Source organism: Pristiophorus japonicus, chromosome 25, assembly GCF_044704955.1.
Source record: "Pristiophorus japonicus isolate sPriJap1 chromosome 25, sPriJap1.hap1, whole genome shotgun sequence".
NCBI classification, from domain to species: Eukaryota; Metazoa; Chordata; class Chondrichthyes; family Pristiophoridae; genus Pristiophorus; species Pristiophorus japonicus.
Genome location: NC_092001.1, coordinates 22,608,011 through 22,618,455, shown reverse-complemented (window position 1 = coordinate 22,618,455; position 10,445 = coordinate 22,608,011). Strand labels below are relative to the sequence as shown.

Here is a 10,445-nt window from a genome sequence, read left to right as displayed (position 1 = left end):
ATAAATACATTTAAAATTTTATTGTAAAAAATTGAATTTGATTTGTTTAAATAAATAAATAATTCTTTCATAATCTATATATTTTTGATTGAACGAAAGCTGTGTGACTGGATAAATTCCATTGGAAATCAGGGGTGCAGTCAGTAAATACCAAAACTCAGTAAGCCCATGGTGTAAGACAAGCCACGATGGAATATATGGGCAACAAAGGCGATATATTAAAGTCGCGAATGCCTTTCTGCTGGATCTGACAGCAGCTGCGTGTGCTGTAAAAGATGTCAAATGTAATAGAGTCCAGTGCAGGCAGAACAGAAAAAGTACATTTATTGTGAAAGTTAAAAAGTAGGGAATGTATATAAATATAAATATATATAAATATTTGTATATACATATATATATATATAAACAAAGTCAGTCAGTCAGTCATGTGTTGTCTTATCTTGATTTGATTTGTATTTTAAAATAAGGGGGAAGGAGGTCATCATGTCACACAGCCCATACGCAAGCTCTCGCTAAAATCGCTATGTTTTTAACTTATGTCATTTGCCTTCTTTCAGATGAGGAATAGCAAAATCCTAGAACAGATTCTTCTCCTATCAGGCAGTTCTCGAATGCGTGTTCAATCAAATCAGTGTGGCTTCAAGTTGCATGTGATGCCTTTTTTCTCACATGACATGAAATGCACAGTAAGTTCGTGCAACACGTTTGCACGCACTCTCTCGCTTTCACAAACACACAAACAAACTAAAATTTCTGCACCCTCCAAAGGCAGTTTTTGAAATTTGAATTTGAAATTCGGGACAGACAGCACATCCCTTTTAAACAGACACAGAATGATCCGGGACTGATAGCACACCATTTTAGAGAGGCAGAGAATGACCCCGGACAGATCAGAACATCACCTTAACAGGGATACAGAAACACAATGGACAAAAACAAAGAATTCTGTAAAACTCAGCTGGTCGTGCAGATTCTGTGGATGAAGAACCCGGGTTCACGTTCAGTCAGAAATAGGGCCTGGAAAAAAAATAGGCTGCGAGGAAGGACCAAAGGGAATGTCTGTGATACAGTGGAGCATAGGAGTGATTGAATAATAAATGGCACAATGCGAAAAGGCAAAGTGGGTGGTAAGTGGGCAATAAACTAATAAAGGATGGACCAGAGGAGGTGTTAGTGGGAACAGCAGAACCATTACCTGACAATGGGAGAGGTACTTATGATCCGATACGTTGAACCAAATGTTGAGGTCAGAAGACTATAACATGCCTGAAATATAGGGTGTGAAAGCCTTTTAATCAGACCAGGCAACTTGGACACCCCGGAATGATTTTCTATACCGTTTGAATTCTGCAGCCAAGGGACTAATTCAATAGCCAGCTTCTCACATCTTTTCGGCACCAGAGAAACAGGATTCACACATATTCAGGGCAGAGTATGTTTGACGTTGAAGTGGAGATTGACACTGAATATATGCTTTTCCCAATGGAGATAAGCTCATGCGTGCAGAAATGAAGATATACTGATCAAGTATTGGCCGGAACCAAATTCGGGTTTAGGTTCTCCAATGAGACACAGAGCTGATTATATCTGAGATACTTTAACTTTACTCAGTTAGGTAAGTTTCACTTTGCTCCTGGGAAACATCAGGATTTGGACGCTGTGCGAACAACGGAGCGAAATCACACGTTGTATTTTGAAATAGGTCCGTTTTCTCACATGTCGACCTGCTCAGAAGCAGTTCTTTGACTAAAAGTTGGATTGGCTCGTCCGGGATTTCTTGCATTTTAAGTATGAAAATCATAAAAAGAGAGAATCATAACCATAGACCAACGAGCCGCCGACAGCGAGTAATGTAGCTCTCAGATTCTAACGATAGTGTGGTATTCGTCTCATCGTGCCTGTGCTGACTCTCAGAGACCGATCTAATGCGTCATCCTCTTCATCGTCCTGCTAATGTTTTTCCTTTGATGAATACATTATTAATCTGTGATATCACATTACCAAAGAGCTGCATCCTTGTCAGTAAAAGGTGAATTTGGCATGAGGTTAAATGTGATTGCCAAAAACCCCAGAGGGGTCAACTTTTTAACATAATAACGACAAGGGTGGGAGCACACTGGATCAGCAGTCCATCGCCTGAACCTCTCGGCAGCCTCGTCTCCTATTTACAGCAACGTCAGACATCCATCCCCTACTTTTTGCATCGAAACAGAAATAATGTGCAAGGAAGTCTACTTCACCGCCTGTTCTGCCCGTGCAACCAGATCGACAGTCATGAAAATGTGCCATTAGCTTCTTAAAGCAAACATCCATCCTTTACTTCAGGTGACTGGCTGTCCGAGATGGTTGGTTTGAGGCAGAAAAAAACCAAGAATATAAAATTTCACGCGGCGTGTTGGGTGACCGCGGCAGGACAGGAACCTGCAATTTTCTGATAACATTGTGGTTACAGTCGAAGTCAGATGCCTTATCCATTTGGCCCCGCGGCCGCTGCCATCGGCGCACAATTTGCTGTTTCTTATCTTGCGAGCAAATTTACGACAAGGGTTATTTCAAGGAATGGATGTAGCAAAACATAAGCATATTTCGAGTAATGAATAGATGCGCTGCGATATGGAAGCGCACGGGCACAGGCAACGTCAATGTAGCTTGAAACACAACAATTTAAGAATTCTGTCATCGCAGCTGAAATCACACTCCTTTTAAAACTATACGGGATGATCTGGATTATGAGAAAATACGTCAGAAAGGGGCAAATTATGAACTTGAACTGACAACCATCCCGTTTAAGCAGACACCGAATGATCTTGAACAGCAAGCACATCCCTATTACAAAGATGTAGAATTACCCTTGACTGACAGCAGTTCGCTTTTAAAAGAATAAAGTGGGATTTCTATCATTCTTGAAGGCAATTGTACTGTGCCTGTGTATGCGCGGGGCTCAGGACCAGTCGGGGTTGGGACGGTTGTTGAAGCCACAGGTGATAGACAGGCAGGGAAAGGGAGGGAAGTAAAACTAACCCAGACAAAAAGCCAATTTAAAATATCTACATATTTATCATAATAAGAAAATAAATAATTTCACAATTTTATTGCAATAAAGTGAATTTGATTTGATTTAAGTAAATAAATAATTGTTTCATAATCTATATATTTTTGATTGAACGAAGGCTGTGTGACTGGATGAATTACACTGGAAATCAGGGGGTGCAGTCAGTAAATACCCAAACACAGTAATCCCATAGTGGAAGACAAGCCACGAGGGAAGATGTGGGAAACAGAGGTACTTTTCAAGTCGCGAGTGCCTTTCTCCTGTATCTGACAGCAGCTGCTTGTGCTGTGAAAGAGATCAAATGTAATAGAGCCAATGCAGGCAGAACAGAAAAAGCACATTTATTGTGAAAGTTAAAAAGTAGGGAATGCATGTAAATATACGTATATATAAATATATATATATATATCTATATAAACAAAGTCAGTCAGTCAGTCATGTCTTGTCTTGTCTTGATCTGATTTGTATTTGAAAGTAAGGGCGAATCAACTCATCATGTCACACAGCCCATCCGCAAGCTCTCGCTAAAATCGCTATGTTTGTAACTTATGTAATTTCCCTTCTTTCAGATGTGGAATAGCAAAATCCCAGAGCAGATTCTCCTCCTGTCAGGCAGTCCCCGATTGCGTGTTCAATCAAATCAGTATGGCTTCAAGTTGCATGTAATGCCTTTTCTCTCACATGAAATGAAATGCACATTAAAATCGTGCAGCACGTTTGCACGCACTCTCTTGCTTACACAAACACACAAACAAACTAAAATTCCTGCTCTCTCCAAAGGCAGTTTTTGAACTTTGAAATTGAAATCCTGGACAGACAGCACATTCCTTTTAAAGAGACACAGAACGAACCGGACTGATCGCACACCATGTTGGAGAGACAGAGAATGACCACGGCGATCAGCACATCACCTTCAAAGGGATATGGAAACAGAATGAACAAAAACAGAGAATTCTGTAAAACTCAGAAGGACGTTAAGATTCTGTGGATGAAGATCCCGGGTTCACGTTCATTCAGATGATTATTCCGATATTTCAGTAAAAATTTAAATTTTACAGATTTTTTCTAAATAAATAGCGCCTGGAAAAAATAGGCAGCGAGGAAGGACAAAAGGGAATGTCTGTGATACAGTGGAGCGTAGGAGTGATTGAATAATAAATGACACAATGTGAAAAGGCAAAGTGTGTGGGAAGCGGGCAATAAAGTAACAAAGGATAGTCCAGAGGAGGTGTTAGTGGGAACAGCAGAACCATTACCAGACAATGGGAGCGGTGCTTATGATCCGATACGCTGAACCTAATGTTGAGGTCAGAACACTATAATATGCCTGAAATATAGGGTGTGAACGCCTTTTAATCAGACCAGGCAGCTTGGCTGCCCCGGATTGATTTCCTGTACTATTTGAATCCGGCAGCCAAGGGACTAATTCAAAAGCCAGCTTCTCACATCTTTAGGCGCTAGAGAAACAGGACGGACTCATATTCAGGGCAGAGTATGTTTCACGTTGACGTGGAGATTGACGCTGAATGTCTGATTATCCCAATGGAGGTGAGCTGATGCATGCAGAAATTAAGATATACTGATCAAGTATTGGCCGGAACCAAACATGGGTTTATATTGTCCAATGAGACACAGAGCAGACGACATCTGAGATACTTTAACTTGACTCAGTTCGGTGAGTTTCACTTTGCTCCTGGGAAAATCCAGGATTGGGACGATGCGGTAATCACGAAGCGAAATCACACGTTTTAATTTGAAATATGTCCGTTTTATCACATGTCGACCGGCTCAGAAGCGGTTCTTTGACGAAAAGTTGGCAGAGGTCTTCTGGGATTTGAACCCGAGACTTCTCGCTTTTACAATAATGAAAATCCCTAAGCGAGAATCAAACCCCTAGACCAACAAGCCGCTGACAGTGAGGAGCTTGGCTCTCAGATTCTTACCGTAGTTTAATATTCGGCCCATCGTGCTTGTGCTGAGTCTCAGAGACCTCTCCATTGTCCTGCTAATGTTTTCCCTTTGATGAATATATTATTAATTTGATACATTACATAACCAAAGAGCTGCATCATTGTCAGTAAAAGGTGAATTTGGCAATGAGGTTAAATGTGATTGACAAAAAAACAGAGGGGTCAAATTTATAACAAAATAACGACGAGGGTGGGAGCACACTGGATCAGCAGTCCATCGCCTGAAACTCTCGGCCACCTCGTCTCCTACAGACAACAACAGCAGACATCCATCTCCTACATTTTGCATCCAAACAGAAATAATGTGCAAGGAAGTCTACTTCACCGCCTGTTCTGCCCGTGCAACCTGATCTACAGTGATGAAAATGTGCCATTAGCTTCTTAAAGCAAACAGCCTTCCTTCATTCAAGCGAGTGACTATCCGAGATGGTTGCTTTTGAGGCAGAATCAAAACAAAGAATATAAATTTTCACACGGCGAGTTAGTTGGCCGCAGAAGGACTCGAACCTGCAATCTTCTGAAAACATCGTGGTTATAAGCAAAGTCAGACACCTTGTCCATTAGGCCAAGCGGCCGCTGCCATCGGCGCAAAATTTGTTCTTTTTCATGTTGAGAGCAAATTTGGGACAAGGGTTATTTCAAGGAATGGATGGAGGATAACATGAGCATATTTCGTGTAATGAATAGATGCGCTGCGATATGGATGCGCACGGGCACAGGCAACGTCAATGTAGCTTGAAACACAACAGTTTAACAATTCGGTAATCGCTGCTGAAATCACACTCCTTTTAAACTATACAGAATGATCCGGATTATGAGAAAATACTTCAGAAAGGGGCATATTATGAACCGGAACTGAGAACCATCCCTTTTAAGCAGACACCGAATGATCCTGAAGAGCAAGCACATCCGTATTACTAAGATGTCGAATGACCCTTGACTGACAGCAGTTCGCTTATAAAAGAATAATGTGGGATTTCTATCATTCTTGAAGGCAATTGTGCTGCGCGTGATTGAGCGTGGGGTTCAGGACCAGTCGGGGCTGGGACAGTTGTTGATGCCAAAGGTGATAGACAGGCAGGAAGGAGGGAGGGAAGTAAAACCAACCCAGACAAAAAGACAATTTAAAATATCTATATATTTATCATAATAAGAAAATAAATAATTTTACAACTTTATTGCAAAAAATTGAATTTCATTTGATTTAAATAAATAAATAATTGATTCATCATCTTTACATTTTTGATTAAGAACATAAGAACATAAGAATTAGGAACAGAAGTAGGCCATCTAGCCCCTCGAGCCTGCTCCGCCATTCAATAAGATGATGGCTGATCGGGCCGTGGACTCAGCTCCACTTACCCGCCCACTCCCCGTAACTCTTAATTCCCTTATTGCTTAAAAATCTATCTATCTTTGGCTTGAAAACATGAAATGAGCCATCCTCAACTGCTTCCTTGGGCAGAGAATCCCACAGATTCACAACTCTCTGGGAGAAGAAATTATTTCTCAATTCGGTTTTAAATTGGCTCCTCCGTATTTTGAGATTGTGCCCCCTAGTTCTAGTCTCCCCCACCAATGGACACAACCTCTCTGCCTCTATCTTGTCCATCCCTTTCATGATTTTACATGTTTCTATAAGATCAACCCTCATCCTTCTGAACTCCAAGGAGTAAAGACCCAGTATACTCAATCTATCATCATAAGGTAACACCCTCATTTCTCGAATCAGCCTAGTGAATCGTCTCTGTACCCCTTCCAAAGCTAGTATATCCTTCCTTAAGTAAGGTGACCAAAACTGCACGCAGTACTCCAGGTGCCGCCTTACCAATACCTTATACAGTTGCAGCAACCCCTCCCTGCTTTGTACTCCATCCTTTTCGCAATGAAGGCCAACATTCCATTTGCCTTCCTGATTACCTGCTGCACCTGAAAACTAACCTTTTGGGATTCATTCACAAGGACCCCCAGGTCCCTCTGCACCACAGCATGTTGTAATTTCTCCCCATTCAAATTATATTCCCTTTTACTGTTTTTTTTATATAAGGTGGATGACCTCACACTTTCCGAAATTGTATTCCATCTGCCGAACCTTTGCCCATTCGCTTAACCTATCTAAAATATTTGCAGCCTCTCTGTGTCCTCTACACAACTCGCTTTCCCACCAATCTTAGTGTCATCTGCAAATTTTGTTGCAATACACTAAGTCCGCTCTTCTAGGTCATCTATGTATATTGTAAACAGTTGTGGTCCCAGTACTGATCCCTGTGGCACACCACTAACCACTGATTTCCAACCGGAAAAGGACCCATTTATCCCGACTCTCTGCTTTCTGTTCGGCAGCCAATTCTCTATCCATGCTAATACATTTCCTCCGACTCTGCGTAACTTTATCTTCTGCAGTAACCTTTAAACGAAGGCTGTGTGACTGGATGAATTTCACTGGCAATCAGGGCGTACAGTCAGTAAATACCCAAACACAGTAAGCCCATGGTGAAAGACAAGCCACGATGGAAGATGTGGTCAACAAAGGCGATCTTTTAAAGTCGCGAGTGCCTTTCTGCTGGATCTGACAGCAGCTGCGTGTGTTGTGAAAGAGTTCAAATGTAATAGAGCCCAGTGCAGGCAGAACAGAAAAAGTACATTTATTATGAAAGTTAAAAAGTAGGGAATGTATATAAATATACGTATATATAAATATTTATATAGATATATATATATCTATATAAACAAAATCATACAGTCAGTCAGTCAGTCCTGTCTTATCTTGTCTTGTCCTGATTAGTATTTGAAAATAAGGCGGAAGGAGCTCATCATGTCACACAGCCCATCCGCAAGCTCTCGCTAAAATCGCTATGTTTCTTACTTATATAATTTGCCTTCTTTCAGATGTGGAATAACAAAATCCCACAGCAGATTCTTCTCCTGTCAGGCAGTCCTCGAATGCGTGTTCAATCAAATCAGTGTGGCTTCAAGTTGCAATAATGCATTTTTTCTCCCATGTCATGAAATGCGCAGCAAGATCGCGCAGAACGTTTGCATGCACTCCCTCGCTTACTCAAACAAACCAGAAACTAAAATTCCTGAACCATCCAAAGGCAGTTTTTGAAATTTGAAATTTGAAATCCGGGACAGACAGCACATTCCCTTTAAACAGATACATAATGTTCCGGTAGTGATAGCACACCATTTTGGAGAGACAGAGAATGACCCCGGACAGACCAGCGCATCAACTTAAAAGGGATACAGAAACACAATGAACAAAAACAAAGAATTCTGTAAACTCAGCAGGTCGTGAACATTCTGTGGATGAAGAACCCGGGCTCACGTTCAGTCAGATGATCATTCCGATATTTAAGAAAAATGTAAAGTTTACAGATTTTTTCCACGAAAATAGCGCCTGGACAAAAATAGCCAGCGATGAACGACAAAAGGGAATGTCTGTGATACAGTGGAGCGTAAGAGTGATTGAATAATAAATGGCACAATGCTAAAAGCCAAAGTTGGTGGTGAGCGTGCAATAAAGTATCAAAGGATGGTCCAGAGAAGGTGTTAGTGAGAATAGCAGAACCATTACCAGACAATGGGAGCGGTGCTTATGATCCGATATGTTGAACCGAATGTTGAGGCCAGAACATTATAACATGCCTGGAATGTATGGTCTGAACGCCTTTTAATCAGACCAGGGAGCTGAGCCACCCCGGATTGATTTCCTGTACGGTTAAAATCGGCAGCCAAGGGACTCAATCCAAAGCCAGCTTCTCACATCTTTTCAGCGCTTGAGAAACAGGAAGCACTCATATTCAGGGCAGAGTCTCTTTCACGTTGAAGTTGAGATTGACGCTGAATGTATCCGTATCCAAATGGAGGTGAGCTCATGCGTGCAGAAAGAAAGATGGACTGATCAAGTATTGGCCAGAATCAAACAAGGGTTTAGGTTGTCCAATGAGACACAGAGCCGAATACATCTGAGATACATGAACTTTACTCAGTTCGGTGAATTTCACTTTGCTCCTGGGAATCTGCAGTATTTTCGGCCGCTGTGTGAACAACGGAGCGCAATTGCACGTTTTAATTTGAAACATTTCAGTTTTCTCACATGTCGACCGGCTGAGAAGTGGTTTTTCGACTAAAAGTTGAAAGGGTTCGTCCGGGATTTGAACCCGGGACCTATCGCATTTCAATTATTAGAATCTCGAAGCGAGAATCATACACCCTAGACCAACGAGCCGCTGACAGTGAGGGATGTAGCTCTCAGATTGTGATATTAGTTTGCTATTCGGCACATCGTGCCTGTGCTGACTCTCAGAGACCGATGTCATGAGTCCCCCTCTCCATCGTTCTGCTAATGTTTTCCCTTTGATGAATAGATTATTCTTTGAGACATTACTTCACCAACGAGCTGCATCCTTGTCAGTAAAATGTGAATTTGGCAATGAGGTGAAATGTGATTGCCGAAAAAAAACGAGTGGAAACGGTTTTACACAATAACGACGAAACTGGGGCATACTGGATCAGCAGTCCATTGCCTGAACCTCTCAGTCACCTTATCTCCTATTTACTGCAACGTCAGACATCCATCCCCTACTTTTTGCATTCAAACAGAAATAATGAGCACGTAAGTCTACTTCACCACTTGTTCTGCCAGTGCAACCAGATCGACAGAGATGAAAATGTGCCATTAGCTTTTTAAAGCAAACAGCCTTCCTTTACTTCAGATGAGGGACTGCACGAGATGGTTGGTTTTGAGGCAGAATCAAAACAAAGAATATAAAATTTCACGTGGCAAGTTAGCTGACCGCGGCAGGACTCGAACCTGCAATCTTCTGATAACATCACAATTACAATCGAAGTCAGACACCTTATCCATTAGGCCACGCGGCCGCTACCGTTGGCGTGAAATTTGTTGTTTTTTTATACTGAGAGCAAATTTGGGACAAGGGTCATATCAAGGAGTGGATTTAGGAAAACATGGGCATATTTTGAGTAATGAACCGTTGCGCTGCGATATGGATGTGCACGGACACAGGCAACGTCAATGTAGCTTGAAACACAACAGTTTAACAATTCGGTCATCGCAACTGATATCACACTCCTTTTAAAATATACAGGGTGATCCGGATTAGGAGAAAACACGTCTTAAATGGGCAATTGATGAACCGGAACTGAGAACCATCCCGTTTAAACAGACACCGAATGATCCTTGACTGCAAGCACATCCCTGTGACACAGATGTAGAATGACCCTTGAGAAAGAGCAGTTCCATTTTAAAAGAATAAAGTGGGATTTCAATCATTCCTGAAGGCAATTTTGCTGTGCGTGAGTGAGCGTGGGGCTCAGGACCACGCGCGGCTGGGACAGTTGTTGAAGCCACAGGTGATAGACAGGTAGGAATATTTACCATAATAAGAAAAAAATTAATT

The 10,445-nt window shown here is 41.7% G+C and overlaps 1 non-coding gene across 1 annotated transcript; it reads right to left on the bottom strand.

Moving 5' to 3' along the window:
• Positions 1–9,817: 9,817 nt before the first annotated feature.
• On the bottom strand, positions 9,818–9,906 carry trnar-ucg (transfer RNA arginine (anticodon UCG)). Its single transcript is given in 2 exon segments — positions 9,818–9,853; positions 9,870–9,906. It is a non-coding gene; the product is annotated as a tRNA-Arg (tRNA).
• Positions 9,907–10,445: the final 539 nt, after the last annotated feature.